This window comes from Sminthopsis crassicaudata, chromosome X (assembly GCF_048593235.1).
Source record: "Sminthopsis crassicaudata isolate SCR6 chromosome X, ASM4859323v1, whole genome shotgun sequence".
NCBI classification, from domain to species: Eukaryota; Metazoa; Chordata; class Mammalia; order Dasyuromorphia; family Dasyuridae; genus Sminthopsis; species Sminthopsis crassicaudata.
The window spans coordinates 53,728,583-53,750,789 of record NC_133623.1 but is presented as its reverse complement, the minus strand read 5'-3'; the positions used below and the strand labels follow the sequence as shown (position 1 = coordinate 53,750,789).

Sequence of the window (22,207 nt, the reverse complement as noted above, 5' to 3'; positions counted from 1 at the left end):
AAACTGCATTATCAAAGGAAAAAATACTACAAGGTACAAGAAAGAGAAATTCAAATATCAAGGAGCAACAGTTAGGAATACCCAGGATCTGGCAGCTTCTGCAATAAAGGATCGGAAGGCCTGGAATACCATATTCTGTAAAGCAAAGAACCTGGGGTTACTACCAAGAATTAACTACCCAGCAAGACTCAACATCATCTTTCAAGGGAGACGATGGATCTTCAATAAAGTAATAGATTTTCAATCATTTCTATTGAAAAAAAAAAAACAGAACTAAATAGAAAATTTGATCTACACACATAGGACTCAAGAGAAGCACAGAAAGTAAATAGGGGAAAGTATACATTATTGCAAGGTTCTACTCTTTACATCCCTAAATGGGAAAATTATATCTGTAACTCTTGCAAACTGTATCTGTCACTGGAGCACACAATGGGTGGGGGGGGCATCACATGAACTGAGAATTGGGTTGTGAATGGACTCTGCTGTGATGGGTGGAAAAAGTCTATACTTGAAAAAAAGTAAAGGGAAGGTATAACAGGACAAATAGAGCCCAGGAGGAGAGACAGAAAGGGAGGGAAAGAAAAGAGGGGTATGAGAATTTTCATCAGTTATGGCTCTAAGGAAATAATTCAATCATTCAATTGGGTATAAAATTTTATCTGTCCCTATAAAGAAGTTGGAAGAGAAAGAGGAAAGTAAAGGGAGGAGCAGGATAGAAGAGAGAGCAGAAATACTAGGGGAAAAAAAAAGAGGAGTAAAAGGGTGATAGAAGATAAGGTAATGGGTGGGGTGGGTCAAAAAAGACACTACTAATAATAGGGTGGAAAGAGAGGACATAAGTATATACCTAGGAGAAAATAGGATGGAGGGAAATACAGATCTGGTTATCATAATTGTGAGTGTGAATGGGATGAATTCTCCCACACAACAGAAGCAAATAGCAGAATGGATTAAAAAACAGAATCCTATAAAGTGACTTGCCCAGTATCACACAACTATTTCTTGTCTAAGGCCATATTTTAACCCATGAAGATGTCTTCCTGGCTCTGAGCCCAACGCTCTTATATGCTGTACTACCTAGCTGCCCTAAACAGTAATTAGCAGCTTCCAAGTTGAGGAAAAGGATGACTCTGAATACACACAGGCTTTTATTATTCTTAACTCTACTGCTCTCTGAATTTCCTTTAGAAAAAGGGGGGCAAAAAGGACCCCAAAAAACCAAAGCTGGGCTTGGAGCCAGGAATCAGGTTGGTTATTTTGTTTATCCTGTTCCCCCCCTTCCAGAATTTTTTTTTTAAAATGAGGAAATGAAATTTAAAGTCAAACTACTTGTTGGTGCACAATTGTGCCTTTTAGTGTCATGCCTTTTAGTTTCCCAGTTGAAAAAGGGGGAAGGGAGAAGAGCTAACGAATGAAAATCCCTTTTCACATTAGAGTGCCAATGGTCTTGTAGACATTAGCTTCTAATTAGAATGTTCTTTTGCAGCTCATCTATAATTATAATGGGAATTCAAAATAGCATTTTTTTCTAATAAAAAGAATAACAATGCCTGAGATTGCACATTGCATGATTAGGCTTTCTGCTTCCACATCAACGTCTGGGTTACAATCCTAATTTCCGAGATGCGTAGCCTCATTTTAAATATTTGTGAACATCGGAACATTTCCCGGTTACCTATTACTCAGTAATTACCTCTTAATAGCTGCCTCCTGAATATGACTCATTAAGAGCTTAACATCAAAGCTCTTTTCTGATCTGAAACTCCAGCCCCAAAAAGAAACTTAAGGTTTGGATGGGACAGGACAACTTTATCTTTTGCTCAGAGCAGTCACACACATGATTCATCTTGTCTAAAGTCTCATAATAGCCTTTGTTTTGTGGAGCTTGACAGGATGAAAAAGAAAGGAAATAGTTGCCACTAGGATGTGTGAAAATTAAATTGATCACTCTGTGCTAGATCTCTTCATGACCTACAAAATCCCAGGGTTTTACAGGATTTATTGGGAGATGGCAGTGGGCCAAACTCCCCAAACATGACTTCCTGTGTCTCTTAGCATTTTTTATTAATACCTGCCAAGGTGGTCATTGGACCTCTACCACTTCCACCATCTAATGGAACATCCACAGTGTGCCAGTTTTATCTTTATTAAGCCCTGTTCTTATTCAAGCTCTTCCCTCTCTACTGCATCCATCCCTTCCTCTCCCACCCATTACCCTGGCTCAGGTCCTCATGCCTGTTTCAAGAGCTTCCTAATAGGTCTCTGCTTCAAGTCTCTCCTCTCCACAAGCTACAGTGCTCACAGCTCACCAGCGGATTATCCTAAAGCCCAGAGCTGACCATGGTACCTACTCGCTCAAAAAGCTTCAGAAGCTCCCTACTGTCTTTAGGAACAAATCCAAATCTCTCTCTCTGCCATTTAAACCCCATTAACAGTATGACTCTAATCCATTTCACACATCCCCAGAACTCTACTATTACTCTCCTGACACATGGCATAGCCCCCCTGCTGTTCATGGATCCCACCATTCCATCTCCTACCTTTCAATAAGTGGCTATTCTCCTGCCTTTTGGAACCCACAATTCCTTTCAAGTGTCAAGCCCAAAACTACATCCTACAGGAGGCTTTTTCTAACTCTGTCAATAACAGGGACACCTTCACCCCCACTGCCACCTGACTATTTACTTATCTGTATACATGACATTATCCTCAGTAGAAAATAAGCTTCTTAAGGGACAGAAATTGATTCCTTTTTTGAACTTACTTCATCAATACTAGCACATACAGGTAGGTACTTAATAACTTTTGAAATAGAATAGCACTGACTGAATATATAAACATTAAAGATTTCAGCCTAAAAGGGACTTGCCCCCTCAGCCTAGAGGGGGGCAATATACAATGAAAATGGAGTTTGAACTTAGGGCTTCTGGTTCCAAATGCACTGTTTTCCCCACAAGATTGTTGTCTGGGTCTTGTGGGGCATTCATTCGGGAAGGGCCTCTATCACTTTCAGTTTGAGACAAAGAATGGAGAATGTGTGGAGGCCCGGACTGGGAAGCTCTTCAGGGCAACATATTTGGTATCATCAGAGAGCTCTGTTTATGCCATGAGGCAATATGCTCTATCAATCCAGAGGGAGGCTGTCCCTAAGTCTAATAAGGCATGTCCTTTCCATGAACTAACTAAAGCAAAGAATCTGCTAGTCAATCTGAAAACTGATTATTTCACAAGTATTATTCTGGAACACTAGCTTTTCATTTAATGCCCTCTTGTTCCTGCAAATACGGAAGACTGACCCGGCCTATGAAATTAAAGGGTGTAGAAAACAGTTGCAATCCTTCCACCAAAGAAACAACACTTTGGTAGCTAAGAATCCTGAAAATTTAGCTCAAGGAGGAAGGGGTCAGATGATTTATTTTCATCTATCACCTCCCCAAGGTAATTTCCCCCTGTCCATTCCCATGCCCATCTGTTTTCTACCTTCCCAGCAGCCTCTTGAGGTCTGCTTTTTGGTGCTTTTTTTCCCCCTGGAAGTAGCTAGGAGATAATAATCCTTAGAATTCTCTACTTCACCCCACTATCATGAGGAAAGCACTTTGTGGACCTCAAAGTGCTATAGAGACAAGAGTTACCATTACTGAAACTGAACTGACAACTGACAAATGGCCCCACGGTATTCACACGAGGAAATGGATGTGGGGCCTGGCCCATCTGGGACCACATTTTCGTGATGAATATTTGATATTTCAGATAACACACTTAATGAGTTCCAGGATGTTTCAAATCAGCTGAGTCATTTAGTCATTTGTTTCTGGCTTTCCCTCCCAATAGCAAACCCCAAAGCCCTCCCCACCCAGCTCAGTACCCCCTCCCATTCTTTTCATTTCTGCCCTTTCCCCTCCACTCTGGCTACCTTTTGGTGAAGGGGCACATCTGCCATCATCACCACCCAAATGGGTGCATCAGTGCTTCTGAGGAAAATAAAAAATGTCACTGCAATAAGGGAATGTTTTGAAAGCCAGCCAGTTTGTCAGTAAATTATAAGCTTCATTACCATAAAACTCGAACAAATAGGAGCCACATCTCATTAACCGAAAGCGCAATATGACTCTAGTGATATCCATCTCCCTCAAGAGTGCTTATCCATTGGGAAAAGAGATCAAAGTTTTGCTGAGAGCGGCCACTAATGAACACGTTACAACTTTCCTTATTAACAAATATTGTGCGGTTAGCCAAATATCTAGGCACCCCCTTCCCTTCCTCCCTCTGGCTGAGTGCTGGGGGGGGGGGGTTGTTCTATTTGGCTTTCCCAATTAAGGACACTGGCAAATCCTCTAATAGTGGTTATGTGAGACTCAAATACTCACCACTCTGGCAGACTTTAAATTCTGCTCTCCCAAGAGGAACTGACTCCACTTTTCTATTGTCACTGACTCTTCCCTAATACAATTTAGGCAAAACAAGTCTTGATTTGGAGTCAAGGGAGCTAGATTACCATACAAGGGGTGAGGCCCAAGGCAAGTTCTCCCCCAACTCTAGGATTCACTTTCATTACCTTTAAAATCAGATTTACAAATCTACAGGATCCCCTTTGGCTGAATTCTGCAGAAACAGGATGACTGTGAGAAGAAGGGAGGAGGAATATCATCCAGAACCACAGGTTTTAGGGCTCAAAGGGAACTCTAGTCATCTCATCCATTCTTATCCCCATTTTACAGGGGACAGAACTGAGGAAAATGAAGCGACTTGCCCAAGATCATATACGAAGTTTTAGATCAATAGACTGGAAAGGGTCCTTAAAAACCACTCATTTTACAAAGGAGAAAACTGAAGTCCAGGAGAGGGATTACTTGCCCAGACTGAAGCTGAAAGAATCATCAAAGGCATCTACTGGGAGCCAGAGAAGGTTTTTGTTTGCTTATTTAGGTTGTTGTTAGTTTTGTTAGTTTGTTTTTGTTTGTGTTTTTTTGGTTTTGGTTTTAGTTTTGGGTTTTGTTTTTGTTTGTTTGTTTGTTTGTTTTTTTCAGGAGAGGAACCTTGGACCCATAGATGTTCAGGGGGAGAATGAGCCCTGGAGATGGGGCATGGACCTAAGCTCTGTAACCCAACTTCAGCACTCTTTCCTCTTTCCCACAAGCTCTGATGCTTATTTCCCATCAACTTGGACATTTTGTTTTTGCAAGTAATTTGGCAGCTCACAATCTATCTGGATGTAATTTATCTGGGCAAATATGGAAGAATTCCTACTAAACACAAAGTTAGCCACACATTTGGCTAAGTGTGGTGTAGAGTTGTGTGCTCAAACATACTCAGCATTGTGGCCCTCCCAAAAAGCCTTTCGTTCTAGGAAGTCCAGTTTGTCGCCAAGAGTGAGGTTAATAAAGTCATATGTTGTGGATGTTCCAAGTGGGAAGGTGGGAAAGACTAAGTCGGTCATCAAGAAAGAAGTCAAAGGATTAGCAAGTCAGCTACAAACTAAGCCACTTAGATGGCAAGACAACCCTCTGGACTTTCGTTTGCTCCATCTATAAATGACAGCACCAAACTAGATCATAAAAACGATTGCTATTTCTATAGTGATTTAAAGTTTCTTTTTTTTTAATAAACCATTTTATTTTCAAAACATTTGAATAGATAGATCCAGCCTTGTCAAACGTTGTGTCCCATTTTTTTCCTCCCTTCATTCCCCCAATCCCCTCCCCTAGATAGCAAGTAATCCAATACATGTTAAACATGTGCAATTCGTCTATACATGTTTCCACAAGTATCTTGCTGCACAAGAAAAATCAGACCAAAAAGGGAAAAAAGAGAATGAAAACAAAATGCAAGCAAACAACAACAACAAAAGCGAAAATATTATGTTGTGTTCCATAGTCTCCAGTCCTCTCTCTGGATGCAGATGGCTTTCTCCAAGTGTTCTAAAGTTTCAAAAGCATTTTCCCACAAAAATCTCACAATGTATAAATCACAATTTTATTATTATATTCTTTTTACAAATGAAGAAACTGAAGCTCAGAGAAGGCAAGATTTTTGCCTAAGTTTACAGAGCTACAAAATGGCCCTGACAGAATCTGCTGCCATGACCAAAAGAATTATATTCACAAGAACATATGGCCTCTCTATTTTGTGATGTGAGAGGAAGAAAAAAAAATGAAGGGACGAAAAGAGCTTACATGGACTATCTAAGAAGGCAACTTATATCTTTTCCTCTAAAATGTCCTATCTTCCTAACTTCCCTCTCACTATCAAGCTCACCAAATTACTCTCCCAGTGACCCAGGCTCACAATCTTGAGGTTTATCCTCTATTTTCAATCATTTGCCAAATATCATCAATTTTGCCTGTAGCTCATCTCTCCCAGTTTTCAGGCTCTCATACTGCCACCACTCGGGCACATCCTCCTCACAGCAGGGTGTCGACAACAACTGCTGCTCAGTCTCCCTGCCTCAAGTTTCTCCCCACTCCCACTCAACTGCCAAGTTTACTTTCCTAAAATTCACATATGACTATATCATGCTCTTAGTCAATAAACTCCAGAGCTTGCCTATCACTTCCAAGAATAAATGTATGGTCCTTTGGCTTTCAAAGCCCATGGTAACCTGACTTCGTCCTACCCCTTCTTCTTACCCCTTCTCCCTTCTCCACACTCTGACACCCTGACATCGACCTCTTGATTGTTCCTCACCCACATCCAGTGACTTCACTGGTTGTCCCCTCTGCCTAGAATACTCCTCCTCATCTTCTCCTCCTATTTTCCACGGCTGCCTTCTAGCACCAGAGCAAGTTCTTCCTTCTGCAAGACTTCCCTAATCCTTCTTAATACCTTCCTTCATAGACCACCCTTAACTTATCCAGAATATCCTGCTTATACAGACACGGCTCTTTGCATACTGTGAGCTATATGACAATAGGAACTGGTCTTTGCTTTTCTTTGTACCCCTAGGACAATATGATACATAGTAGGCCTTTTAAAAAGCTAGCTGGCTTGACTTACTGTATGTAAAAAAGTGAATGAGGAAAAAAAAAAAGATGAACATAGGAGACCAGGTGAATAGTGATTTCATAAACAGAATTAATAGAGTCAGAAAGAGGATTGGGTTTAGGAAAAAAGACACTAAGTTCAGTCTAGGACACACTGATGAAGGGAAAAGGCCATGTAGACAGGTGGAGATGCAGGTACAGAACTCAAAAGAGTCGTCAATCCTTGAGATATGGTTTTGGACATCTTTTACATAGAGGCAGGCTGGAAGAGTGAGAGGCAAAGAGACAGAAAGAGAGAAGGGGACATAACCTTGAGCGATGCTGACACGAGAAGCTTAGGAACATGGCAAACAGCCAGCAAAGGAGACTAGGAAGAACCAGAAGAGTATGATGGCTCTGAAGCCAAAGGAAGAGAGAGTATCCTGCAATTCATCAGTGTCAAAAGCTGCAGAGAAGTCAAGGAGAATGAGGACAGGAAAACCAGATCCTGAGCTCTGGGAATTCCAAGCTCAATGCTCCACCCTCCACCCCCAACCTCCTTGTCCCAGGAAAAGTGATGAAAACCCAACTTTTTCTAATCTTTGCAGGGATGAAGAACTCAGGTGCAAGATAGGAAATACCATATTTCTAGCAGTAGAAGGCAGGATTCATAAGTTGCTTGGATTAGCTACTTTTCTTGTTTTTTGGGCTTTTTTTTGTCAGAAAAGAAGGATATCTGCCCAAGATAGCAGAGTAGCAGAAAGCAGTACAGCAAGTGCCTCACAAAACTCTAGGAATGAAATCTAAGAAAATGCATCAGACCCCAATTCGGATGGGAAAAAAAAATCCAAGAAAAAGGCAGAGAGTCTCATTTTTCCAGTCTAGGTCAAAGCAGAAACATCTGTAGATAAAGGGGAGAGGGGCCTAGCAAGAGTTTTCCCCAAGGAAGACTCCAGAGCAGGGACAGGTTACACACCAGGGCACAAAGAGCTCAAACATGGCATGTGGGAACAGGTGCTGGAGACAACTTTGTGCCTCACAATCCCATCCCAGGTCATGGATCCACCGTGGACAAGGAAGAAACCTCCACTCAGGGGAGCACTACTGGATTGAGGAAACATTATGAGTGCGGGGAACTGGCTATCAAGAAAGAATAAGATCAGCAGTAAATAGGAGTGTTGTGGCATAGATCCCAGATGTGGAGCAGGATCTTGGTTCCAACTTCAAGACCAGTTTGAAGCCTAAAGAGGAATATCCATAGTAGGAATAATCAGAGCCCAAAAGGAAGCCTGCACTTCTTTCACTATGGATTGGCCGATCTTCTCAATGGGCTGACTTATCTACACTGTCTCTCATGCAAACACTGTCTCAGTTTCAGAAAACAACTTTCTTAACTAAGCCCTGTAAGATATGCAATAACAGATCTTTGCAGATGAAGAATCTAAGGTTCAGAAGATGAGAATTAAATTGTTTATAGTAGCATAGAGAGTTCTCAGGTTTAAAGAAAAAATCACTTTAATTACATAACTCATTTGATCCTTTTGACAACCCTATGAGAGAAGTGTTACAAACACTATATTCCGAGTCATGAGATGATAGGCTGGACACTTGAACTCAGGTCCCTAACCACAAAGCCAGTGTTCTTCCCACTAGACTGTCCTAACTCTCAATCACCATGGATTAATATGAAGCTTTGGAACACTTAACCAAGTATATCTCAGCATCTGGGATTCTCACTTGGGCAGTAAATTCAAATGCCTGTATATGGTATATGCAAGCTTTTCCAGACTCCATAGGTCATCTAGAAATAAAAGCATGAGCCATTCCCCTTTTCATTCACCACTTCAAAAGAAACTTGTCTGTGACATTCTCTTTGCTCCCTATACCCTCCATGTTATGTTTTGTTTCCCAAGTAAATATTCCTTGAGTCCTTGTATGGTATATTTTCTTCATAAAAACTGCATCAAATATTCCAATTTTAAAGTTCTATGAAGAGCAATCAGTGTATGATGAATGAATGCAAAAATTCCTTGAGTCATTTCCACTGTGCCTGACTTTTCACACTAAGAGGGCTGCAGATCAAGGACAAAGGCTTTTTGAAAATACTTGCCTCCCTTCAAGAGTTTTCACACAAGTTTTCACACAAATGGATTTTTGAAGAAGGCTACTTTTCTCAACTTTCCCAGTGGCCTGCATCTAAAGGCCCCACTTTCCAGTACATACTAAAGCCATCTGCTGACATCTACTTACCTCTGTTGTCTATTTCCCACTTCTTGAAGTAGACCACTTGCCTGACGTACCACCTGCTTGTGTGTTTCATGCATTAAAACTTGTCATTCTTTACCAATGCTCTCTTGTGCCTTTGGGACCTAGAAGATAACAAACGGAAGTCTTAGTATTTTGGAGAAATTAAATTTGAATATATTTTTTGGCATTTTTCCTTCTTTCATAATTTTTCTTTTATAATTATTATGTCCGGGGGTCTAAACTAAAATATTTAGTAATATCTATTTATAAATCCTAAAGTAAAGAAAATTAATTATACTAAAACAAGAATCATTCATTATAAATGTATGTGCCTTCATATACAAAGAAGACCAAGGCTTAATTTGTGGCTTAATTTGACTTTTCTTGAAGTAAAAATGAGTTTACACTGATTCTTATATACTCATCTATGCATGCACTAAAGGTAAGCAGTGTGATCATCAGAAAATTACTTGCCCTCTCTCAGCTTGTTTTCTTACCCAGAAAATGGGGATAATGATGCTTGTAGCGCTTAAGTCACAGGGTGGTTGAAAGAATCAACTGAGATCATGTATTTAAAAAGATTTAAAGAAAATTTGATAAGAACCCACTATTTTATACAAACTACTAGGAAAACTGGAAAGCAGTTGGGCAGGAACTAGTTAAAACCAACATTTATACTATATACATATATATAATTGTATGTATATGCACTCAAAATGAAGGGTAATATCATAAGCAAATTAAGGGAGCATAGAAAATTTTACCAGTCAAATTTGTAGATAATGAAAGAATTTATGATCAAACAAGACAAAGAGAGCATTACAGGATGTAAAATGGATAATTTAATTACACTAAATTAAAAAAAAATTTTGCATAAACAAAATCAATGCAACTTGGGATTAGAAAGAAAGCCAAAAGCTGGGAGAAAAATTTCACAGCAAGTTTCTTTAATAAATGGCTCATTTCTCAAATATACAGAATGGAGTTAAACTTATAAAAATACCAGTCATTCCCTAACTGATAAATGGTCAAAGGATGTGAACAGGCAGTTTTCAGAAGAAGAAATCAAAGCTATCTATAGTTACATGGGAAAAATGCTCTAGAAAACCACTGACTAGAGAAATGCAAATTAAAATAATGCTGAGTTATCACTTTACACTTATCAGACTGACTAACATGAAAGAAAAAGAAAACAATAAATGTTGAAGGGGATGTAGAAAAATTGGGATACTAATGCTCTACTTGTGAAGTCATGAATAGATCCAATCATTCTAGACACTAATTTGACAATATGCCCCCAGGGTTATAAAACTGTATATACCCTTTGACCCTGCAAGACCACTCCAACATCTGTATACCAAAGAGATCAAAAAAAGGAAAATGGCCTATATGTAGAAAAAAACATTTATAGCAACTTTTTCTGGTGGCAATAAAACCTTGAAAATTGAGGGGATGTCCATCAGATGGAGAATGGCTGAACAAGTTGTAGCATATGATTGTGGTGGAATACTGTTGCTTGTAAGAAATGATAAGCAGGAAGGTTTCAGACAAACCTGGAAAGAGTTTTATATATGTATAAATGTAAGTATGACGCAAAATGAAGTGAATAGAAACAGGAAAACATCGCACACAGTAACAGGAATATTGTACTAAGATCAAATGTGAACGATTTCGTTATTTTCAACATTACAATGACCCAAGACAATTCCAAAGGACTTATGATGAAAAATGCTATCTACCACCAGAGTACCACTGATGGAGTACGAATGCAGATAGAAGCATACTTTTTTACTTTATTTTTCTTGGGGTTTTTTGTTTATGTTTTTCTTTTGCAACATGGTTGATATTGAAATAGATTCTGAATGACTTCACACATATAATCTATATCAAAGTGTTTGCCTTCAGAAGGAGGGGAAGGGGCTGGGAAGGAAGAAGAGAAGTGGAAACTCAATTTTTTTAAATGTTACTTTTTTATATGTAATTGAGAAATATTTAGTAAAATAAATAAAATAGGTTGGGGGGAAAACAACAAAAAAAAGTTGCTCTAAATTACTTAATAGTAAGAGAAATATGTTTGTTGTTTGACTATCAAACATTTGTTAAATGTTTACTTTATGCCAAGGAAAGAAGCACTTAAAATAAAGAAATGAAAAAATAACATAGTCTCCGCCCTCAAGAAGCATACTATTCTATCAAGGGAAGAAATCAAGAGAACAGACTATAAGAAATAGGAAGAAGGAGCTATCCCTCCCAGTTTGGGGGATAATAGGAAAGGCCTCATGCAGAAGGGGACTGCTTAACTGGACCTGGAAAGAAGAGGTTTATAACAAGTAGATAAGTAGAGAGGGCACATTGCAAGTAGGTAAGGGAGTCTTAATGAATAAATAGATTTAGGAGAGGACACAATGAAATAAGCAAACAGAAAACACTGTGGTATGGCTAGAACAAGACATGGCTAAGGAGTGCATGGTCTGACTGCTTAAACTGAACACTTTCATGGAATTGGTGATCAGCTTGGATCCTCGTACCTGCCTCCTTTAAAGGCTTTATTGACCAGACTCTGCCCTTCTCACCCAAATTGCTTCTGGACAAGGTATTACACATAGTTTGTTATTTTTTCTTTCAGTAAATGATGCATCTTGGAATGATTGCTGCTAAAGAGCATGAAAAAATTTGGAGGCCGGTCTCAAATCCAGGTTTCCTGACTACAGTGCTTTGTCCAATCAATTTGGAGCCTCCTAGATGTCTTCCTCACAGGATGTGGCCAGCACTGAGTGAGTGAGCCTGCCAAAGCTGTTGTTAGACATCTGCAGTGCAACATCATGGATAGAGGACCGACTCGGAGTCACAAAGACCTGTGTTCAAATCTCACCTTTGACACTTCCCAGCTTCATAACCACAAACAAGTCAGTTCATTTTTCTGGGCTGCATTTTCTCCACCTGCAGAAAGAAGGTTCTGATAGGAGCTATTTGACAGAGTTAAGGCTCCAGGCTCAAACAAAATCATTCACGGAAAAGGCTTTGAAAACATTAAAAACACTAGAATTGTCAACTATTTGCATTATACCACACCGGTTCTCAGGCAAACATATCTGTACACCCATGTGCAGATCATGGGATTTAGTGGTAGGACTTAGGGACCATCTAGCCTGAGAAGGGAGTGACACAAGATTTATGCTCATGTACATCCCCCAACTTCTTAGCCGCTGTCATCGTCAATATACCAGGTTCACCGACCAATGACAACATCATACTTATTCGAGCCTTTGAAGTATGTTGTAGCCTTACATGGAGCGTGTAGCTTATATTCCTAGCAATGATGAAGTCGAGCATTCTTTCACTAGAAAGTCTTTCCTTTGTAAAGGCATCGATGTCCCAAGTTTATACTGCGGCACTTTTTTAAGTGATTAAAGAAGCAGGTAACTGTCACAAGGAATTCATAGGAAAGGTACCTCAAATTACCAAGAATCTTGGAATTATTCTATTGCAACATCTGACGGGGTATTTTCTATTGTTGTTATTGTTTGAGTTTTTGTTTTGTTTTTTTTTTAAGCCATCCCAGCAAGCAGAGCAGGCTGACCTGTGAATCTTGCTAAGCTACAGAAAGAACAACTTAGCAGATGCAGCCCAGTCTAGTTTGGCTTTAGCAGGCAGTGGGAGCAAAAAAGGAGCCTCTGTTAGCAAATAACAGTATGGGATATAATGAATACTGAGCACTTGATACTGGCAGTTCCAAACCTCTTTCCTGTGAGTGATCCAAAGCACCAGGCTAAACAAATATAATTAGGTTTTTCTCTGTAAAGTTATTATTTGTTTAAATGTTGTAATCCTCTTACTAAATATAAGCTGAAATTTAATTTGGTGACAAGCAGTAAATATTGCAAAGCAGTTTGAGCTTACATCAAAGCTACCTACATGACTTGGTTTTTTGTTGTTGTTTTTTCCTCCCCTGATGACAATTTTATATTTGCATAATTAAACCCCCTTTCCCCTGCTGGTTCCTCAAGTCAAGTGACTAAAAGCTGAGAGCTTCTTATAAGAGAAAGGTGGGGAGGACAGAAAACCCCAATTTCTTTCTGTTATTTTCCCCTTTTCTAAATCTTCTGCAAACCCATGTGAGGTCCAACGACATCAGCTGAGCTGCTGAAAGTCAGAGAGCTAGCAGGTAAGAGAGTCAGAATTCAAACTCAGGATATCTGACAGTGAAATCAGTTAAGGTTTCCACCTCTTCCCATATCAAATGTTTCTGCCTTTGGGGGGGTGTGGCAGGAAGGAGCAGGGAAAAGGGATTCATAGTCACACACTTCATGGCAAGGACCATATATTCAAATCATTATTCTTTTTCTTCCTGACCCTGGGCTACATTCAGCGCAGCCAGTCCTCAAGGCCGCCTTATACCTCAGCCTACAGGAAGCCCTCTCCATTTACTTCAGCCCACATTTCTTTTCTATCTTCCACAGTGTCATATGCCGAATTATTTTAAGGAAATTTTGAGAGTCACCGGGATAGATTCTAACCTGGGGCAATGTTTTCCTTCAGATCTTAAGGCATATCTCTGATCCCTTGTTATCTAAACACTTTACAATTACACTGAGGCAAACAGAGTTTATGAACATAAAGGACAATTTATTTCATAATGTATAAGCTTCTTTGCACATCCCTGAATTACTCACAACACACAGAGTTTGATTAGAAGGATGAGAAACTCATGATCAGGTCAGAATGATTACATCCTCAAGTTCCCATGAGTGTTGAGGTTAAAATGAGGGCAGAGTTGCAAAGGTCTCCTCATCAGAATGCTAACAGGCCATGGGATTGGATCACTGTTTTTCTTTTCCCTCTCCTAGACAAGATCAGGGCACAGGTTATTATTACTTTTAAGCCCAAAGTGTGACTGATGAGGTGAGACTTGTATGGACTTTAAGGGTTCAATGTTCCAACGACCCTGCCAGAGGTCAGCTGGAATGCTTCCGAAAATCTCCGAGTGAAGATTAAGAAGCAAAAATTGGCCATCTTACAGATGAGGCCCCTCCTATTGCCTGGAACATTCAAACTTACAAACACATCTGCATTTACAAACATATTCCTGAAATGGAACTGAACTGAGGCCCTCATCAAGTACAGTATCAAGTAGAGAAGAACTCAAGATGTCAGTGAGTTAGCTATGCTAACTCATCCATAGTCAGGTGTCCCAACTACTGGAAAACTCTGAAAAATGAACAAAATTTGATCAACTTCCTTCACCTGAACAGTGATTATTCCAGACATTTAAAAGAAAAAAATTAAGTTAGCCACTTCAGTCTGAAGAAGTCATGCAGATTACACACCTGTCAGATTGGCTAAGATGACAGGAAAAGATAATGACGAATGTTGGAGGGGCTGTGGGAAAACTGAGACACTGATACATTGTTGGTGGAGTTGTGAAAGAATCCAGCCATTCTGGAGAGCAATCTGGAATTATGCCCCAAAAGTTATCAAACTGTGCATACCCTTTGATCCAGCAGTGTTACTACTGGGCTTATATCCCAAAGAGATCTGAAAGGAGGGAAAGGGACACACGTGTACAAATATTTGTCGCAGCCCTTTTTGTGATGGTTAGAAGGTGGAAATTGAATGGATGTCCATCAATTGGAGAATGGCTGAATAAGTTATGGTATATAAATGTGATGGAATAGTATTGCTCTGTAAGAAATGACCAGCAGGATGATTTCAGAGAGGCTTAGAGAGATTTACATAAACTGATGCTAAATGAAATGAGCAGAACCAATAGATCATTATATACTTCAACAACAATACTATATAATGATCAATTCGGATAGACGTGGCCTTCTTCAACAGTGAGATGATTCAAACCAGTTCCACTTGTTCAGTGATGAAGAGAGCCATCTGCACCCAGAGAGAGAACCCTGGGAACAGAGTGTGGAACACAACATAGCATTCTCAATCTTTCGGTTGTTATTTGCTTGCATTTTGTTTTCTTTCCAGTTTTTTCCCCTTCTTGATCTGATCTTTCTTGTGCAGCAAGATAATTGTATAAATATGTATATGCATAATGGATTTAACATATATAATATATTAGACTACCTTCAATCTAGGTGAGAGGATGGGGGGGAAGGAAGGGAAAATTTGGAGCAGAAGGTTATGCAAGGGTCAAAGTTGAAAAATTACCCATGTATACGTTTTGTAAATAAAAAGCTTAAATTAAAAAAAAAAAAAACGAAAAAAAAAAACAACAAAGCATAAAAAAAAGAAGTCAGGCAGTTAGGAACTGATTGTGTGTATTACTATTTCAGTATTTCCCTTTATGGATCAAATGAAATCATAGGGGAGAGGAAAAAAGGAGGGAGAGGGAGGGAGGGAGGGAGGGAAGGAGGAGAGAGAGAGAGAGAGAGAGAGAGAGAGAGAGAGAGAGAGAGAGAGAGAGAGAGAGAGAGAGAGAGAGAGAGAGAGAGAAAGAAACTTTCATTAAAGTAACAAATCATTCAGAAAATCAATCAATTCAGATATCCCCTATCAGATCATCCTGCTATCCTCTTTGTTCCAGGATTTTCCCTCTAATCATTATTGGAGCTTTCAGTGACTCCTGCTGTGAAATGGAGTTAAGTGTGTGTGTGTGGTCAGAAACAAAAGATAGCATGAAACTAATGGAGTAGGGCCCAGTAAAGGGCTTAGGTACATCAGGTGGAAAGACCATGAGGGAAACACTAACTGAAGACTTCAAAGCATTTGGTAACTTTGGGGATTTAAAAAGAGTCATGAAAATGTTGATGGGCCTGATAGGCAAATAAAGCAGATGATGACCTAGAGGGTGTGAATAAAGGGGCACTCAGAGCCTAGACAGCCCCAGGAGACCTGAGCTAGTATTTGAAATGCATACCAGGAAAGCACATGTGATTAGGCCAAAAGGGGATGTAAGGCATTATGGGATAAAATCTATATGAATTTAATCACTCTGCAACACTCTTGACTCTGCCAGACTTGGGGGGGGGGTGAGGTCATGGCATGAAGGACTGAGGTTTACTCAAGAAGAAGAAGTGACTGGAAGCACCTGAGACAAATGTGAAAACTGGAGTTCTGGGAGTCAGACTGAATGGCAGCACCCAGTGTAGGAACACACTTTCCCCTACCTGCACGCCAGCTGCTGTGTCTGCTCAGACCACCTTAAGATGGGCTGGTTGAAGGCTTAAGAGTTTGCACATTTCTGGGAACAACAAGGCTGCTTAGCAAGATTCCAGGTCACCTGAATTTTCTTTCACCATCTTGAATCCAAAGGGCCCAAGCTCTTCTGGAGCCATTGTTCTTTTGCTTGCACACCAGCAGGGAAGGGCCTTCTGCGGAAGGGCGAGGACTGGGGTCTACTTGAACATGGGTACCCTGCACCAAGCATGGTCATTATCTCCTAGTGAGATATTAAGAAGAGCATTTTCATCCATTCACTTAATAATCAAACAATTCTAGTCATCAAACTTAGACCAGAAAATGAGCTCAAGCAATACATCTCTCCTTCTGGTCTTTGTAGATGTGAGGGACTACAGCTGCAGAGTGCTGAATGTGCTGTGGACTCAGTTGACATGCTAGTTAATTTTGCCACAGCGCTAGAGAAGAGGGAGGAATATACTACAATATAATTGTTAGGTAAACTCCCCAAAATTTTAACAAAAATTGTGTTAATTATTTTTTAAAATAATGAAAGTTGAACAACCACCAGCCAAAGTTCACCACATAACTAAAATCAGAGAATCACCAGCGGAGAGGAGCCTTGGAACAAGCCATCTTCCTTCCATTCGTCCTTTCTCTGGGAATCACAGCTTGGGTATCACCACATCAGGTTGGGAACACTCTCCATTTTCAAACTACTTTGTATTTTTTATGTTTCTATGTTTTATCTCCTAGTAGAAGAGTAGTGAGTAGAGATCATTTGATTTGGGGCTTTGTGCCAACACAGCCCTTCCCTAATCTAGGATCTAAGCTTCTTTCCCTGGGCCCAACTTTGCTCCTCTAGACCAGAGCTTCTTAAACTTTTTGTACTCATGACCCCTTTTGGCCAGAGAAATTTTTATGCAAACCCAGGTATATAGGTATAGAAAACAGATATACAAATGAACGCTGATGGATAAAAAATCATAATTTCACAAGCCCTACATTCAGTCACCCAAGGCTATATAAAATTGTGTACTTCAGTTTTAAAAGCTTTGCTCAATAAACTAAGGCTAAATCACAGAAGAAACAGGTCTACTGGGTCTTCTTCCCGTACTTGCTCCTATCTCTACTTTTACACCTGAATCCCACCTCAGACACAGGTAACGATCCTGGCTCTCACCAGGAGACCTAGAATGAGGCCATGGCCAAAATCCATTGAACTTATTTACCCTAGACCAGAAAACGAATCAGCCTACTGGGCAGAAACTTCTTCCAGATCTTCTAGGCTACAGCTGACTATGGCACAAAAGGTGTTTCACCTAAAGGTCACAGAGAAGACCTAAGTTGGAATCACAAATGTGATACTTTAGGCAGGTGGCTTCTCTCTTTAGCCTCAATTTCCTCAGCTGGAAATACTAACACTTGTCCTACCCACTTCACAGGACTGGTATAAAGAAAAAGCCATCAAGTGTTAAGAAAAGTTTAAATTATCAGTAGGACTGTAGAGCTAAATTACATTTTGTAAAGAGAAAAAAACAAATGTGGACTCCAGAAGAGGGAGCAGTTTGGGGTCTTCCTCATTACCTGATGTCTGTCTCTTTCTTGATCAGTATTGGCAGCAGGTTCTCATCACCTTCCTATCAGCCTTTTCGAGCCCTAGAAAATGACATTCGGCCTAGACTTGCACATCTGCAAAATCTCATTGCAAGAAAAATGGGATGATTTTGGCAGAATGGCCACATACTTACTGGCTTCATTACATTCATTACTGGCTTCATGGCAAGAGAAAATATATCTAGAGCAAGCTCTCACTTGGCATTTTAATGCAGTTCTCAAAATCTTCTGAGAGACATATGGAGAATATTTGGAGCTGGGTCTTGAAATATGAGGCCACCAGTAATGAAAAGCCTTTACAACTCAGGAGCTATCACCCCAGAACTGCTTTCTTGGCAAATCCTTAAACACCATAACCCACTTTTCACACCCCTGCCTCATGCCCTCAAAGCAGTCATGCAAGCCAAAAAATATACATTTTTCTTGTTGTTTACTTTCAAAGTTCAGTAAACATCTTGAAAAAACTAAGTGCCAGTTTTGACTTAAAAAAAAGAAACAAAAATTTTCATTTTATTGATATCTTTAGGTCTTACATTATTCTCACTTAAGGCTAAATATGAATTTTACCCCACTCCACTCCCCTGTTCAGTGAGCCATTCCTTCTAACATAAAGAGGCAAAAATAGCAATTCAATAAAACCAACCAACCAAACTATCGACTGCACCCAACGTGGCAGGCAGTCCTCTCCAACTCAGTTCCACAGCTCTGTCATGTGTGGGTGCGAACCCAGCTCAGCCTAATGAGTACAAATACTAAGCATGTACCCAGCACACCCAACAAGCTCATACTTCTCTAGATTTCTGCCAAACTTGGAACCTCAAGTGACTGAACACCATGAACATGGAATACCCATTCCTCTATCTCTGCATTCTCACCCTGAACACCATTTGTTCTTCCAAACAAAATAGCCTCCTCTTTCCTCCCTTCCAAGTCAAGTCTTTCCTCATTTTCAAGACCCAGTTTAAACTTCCAATTTTTCATGAAGTCTACTGGGTCCCAATCTCTGAGAGGGATAAGTCACTTTCCCAAAGTCACACATAAAAATCAGAGATCGAGAACTGTAGGAAAACTCAGGGGCCATCTATCTCATCCAACACCTTCATTTCAGAGAGGAGGAAATCAAAACCCAGGGAGACAATGTGTCTCACCTTTACAAAGATAATAAACATCAGAGGTGGGAAGAGAATCTTTGAGTGATGAGTCAATTCTACTTCCATTGGATCATTAGGCTTTCTCTAAAGTAAATCATTTCTATAAACATTTAGTAAGCAAATTCTCTGTGCAGAGGAGCGGGCTGAACACTGGATGGGATAGAAAGTTTAGGTAAAATATAGTTCCTGCCCATATGGAAGTAAGATACCAATACAGACAATTATAATACAAAAATAAACAGAAATGCTTTAGATTTCAACAAATTCGACCCTGACGCCTTATCATGGCACAGAGGTGGCCCCAAATTTCTGAGAGCCCTGCCAGTGGAGTAAGAAATTCCATGTCCTATTAAGCTTTGAGTAAAGGCCAAATAATGGCTACCATGTCTGTTGCACAAGGATCAGCCAACAAAGTACAAAGAGGCTCACGGCCTAGTTAAATGAAGACTGATTAATAGGTCTGCCATAACAATGTCAAAAGACGTAGAGTTTCCAACTAGTGTTGGTGAGGCTATACCATACCGATGAAATCAAAGATAAATCTTGGAGGAAAGTACATTGGAGAAGTGAAAGACAGTTTTATGTACCTCTTATGAATATTTCATTCAGAACACAATTACATGTAACTTGAGAGCAGGGACATAGCTCTTATATACTTGTTTATGCAGCATCAATATTACAGACGATATTTGGACAAAAATCCATAAATAGAGAACAACTCTTGGCAAATATACTAACTGAAGACTTCTTTGTAGATCTATCATGAAAAAAGGTCATTGTTAGTTTAAGTAAAGCTCAAAAGTAAAATCAGGAGAGATGGGTTAGCTTGTTAGTTGTCTGACTGCAGGTCTCACTTTCCTCATAATGAAAATGGGCTGTTTCACAGGATTGTCATAAAGAGTTCTGTAAAGCTTAAAGCAGCTTGATTGACGTGACAGTAATGACTAACATAAACAACACTGTAAGGTATACAAAATACTTTACATATGCTAACTCACTGATCATTGTAATAATTCAGTGAAGTAGGTGCTATTATTGTCCCCTTTTACAGATTAAAAAAAAAAAACTGAAGCTGAGAGACTGAAGTGACTTGCTCAGGGTGACACAGGTGAATGAGACACAATGGGAGCTCAGGCTTTCTTACCTCCAAATCCTTTGCTTTACACAACCAGACCACCTACTGGTGCTACGCATAAGGTAACAATTCAGAGGCACTAGAATAACAACAAGATTATAGGATGATCAACTCTATGGACTTGGATCTTTTCAACAATGAGGTGATTTAGGCCAACTTCCATGGATTTGTGATGGAGCCATCTGCACCCAGAGAGAGAATTGTGGGGACTGTGTGTGATTCACAACACAATATTTTTTTACCTTTCTGTTACTGCTTGCTTGCAAACTTTTTCCTTTTGGATTTTTTGCTCTTTTTGGTCAGATTTTTATTGTGCAGTGTGATAAATGTGAAAATGCTTAGAAAAATTGGATTTGTTTAACATATGTTGATTACTTGCTGTTAGGGGAAGTGCAAGGAGGGGGGAAGGAAGGGAGAAAAATTTAGAACACAATTGGTGAATGCAGAAAACTATCTTTGCATGTATTTTGATAATAAAAATTATTATTAAAATAAACATTTTAAAAAGGATACACCATTTAAAAATGATGAGAAGGTTGATTTCAGAAATACTTGGAAATATTTAACATGAATTGATGCTGAGTTAAATAAGCAGAACCAAGATAACATTATACATATTAACACAATTATATAATGATAAGCTGGCTTCTTTTCAACAAAGAGGTGATTCCAGGCAATTCCAATAGACTTGGGGTGGAAAGTGTCAATCAGAAAACTATGGAGACTGAATGTGGATCAAAGCATATTAGTTTGATCTTTCTTATTGTTTGTTGCTTATTTTTTCCTTATAATGTTTTTAATCTGTTTTTTTCTTTCACAAAATTACAATTATAAAAATATGTTTAAAAGAACTGCACATATTCAACCTATATCAGAAAGCTTGCTGTCTTGGGAAGGAGAGCTAAGGAAAGGAGGTTTAAAAATGAACACAATGTCTTACAAAAATAAATGCTGTAAACTATCTTTATATGTATCTGGAAAATAAAATGCTACTGAAATTTTTAAAAAGAAAATTGACACAATTTTGCAACTAAGGGTCTTCTCTTAAAAACAAAGTATAAGAAGAAACATGAAACACATACACACACAAATAAAATATTTCCAAGACTGACTTATTAGACAGTTTTCTGTTACTGCTTTATCCAAAAAATAAAAAGATTAACTGAAAAAAAATGAATGTTATAAATAATAAATATAAAAAGGGGGTACACAATAAACCATTCAAACAATATTTCCAAGATTGACTTATTAGACACTGTTTTCTGTTACTCATTTATCTCAAAAATAAACTCAAAAAAGTTTAATGTTATAAATAAATAATAAATATTAAAAAGGGTAAATAATACAACAAAAACACAATATTACCAAGACTGATGTATTGGACACTGTTTTCTATGACTCTTTTATCCAAAAAATAAAAAGATTAACTAAAATAAAAGTAGAAAAGAATGTAATAAATAATAAATATCAAAAGGGGGTAACACACACACACAACACAAACAAAATATTTCCAAGACTGATTTATTAGACACTGTTTTCTTTTACCATTTTATACGAAAATGAAAAGATTAACTTTAAAAGAATGATATTAATAAATAATAAATATAAAAGGGGGTAAACAACACAAATACAATATTACCAAGACTGACATACTACATTTTCTGTTGCCATTTTATCAAAAGAAATTAAATAAAAAAAAGTTTAAAAGAATGTTTTAAATAAATAATAAATATAAAAGGGTACACAATACACCACTCACACAATATTTCCAAGAGTGAATTATTAGACATTGTTTTGTTACCATTTATCCCAAAAATAGATTAACTCAAAGAAATTTTTTAAAGAATGCTACAAATAAATAATAAATATAAAAAGGGGGCAAGCAATACAACACAAGCACAATAAGTGTTTACAATACAAACAGTATGGGCTGACTTATTAGACACTGTTTTCTTTTA

At 38.8% G+C, this 22,207-nt stretch overlaps 1 protein-coding gene across 5 annotated transcripts in view; it reads right to left on the bottom strand.

Annotated features, from left to right (window-relative positions):
- Positions 1–22,207, bottom strand: part of TENM1 (teneurin transmembrane protein 1) — a 3,105,198-nt gene that overhangs the window by 2,118,756 nt on the left and 964,235 nt on the right. For all 5 annotated transcript variants that reach the window (XM_074277949.1, XM_074277947.1, XM_074277946.1 and 2 more), the window contains exon 7: positions 9,213–9,331. The gene's annotated coding sequence lies outside the window, so the exon portion shown is untranslated. The remainder of the gene's footprint in view (positions 1–9,212; positions 9,332–22,207) is intronic.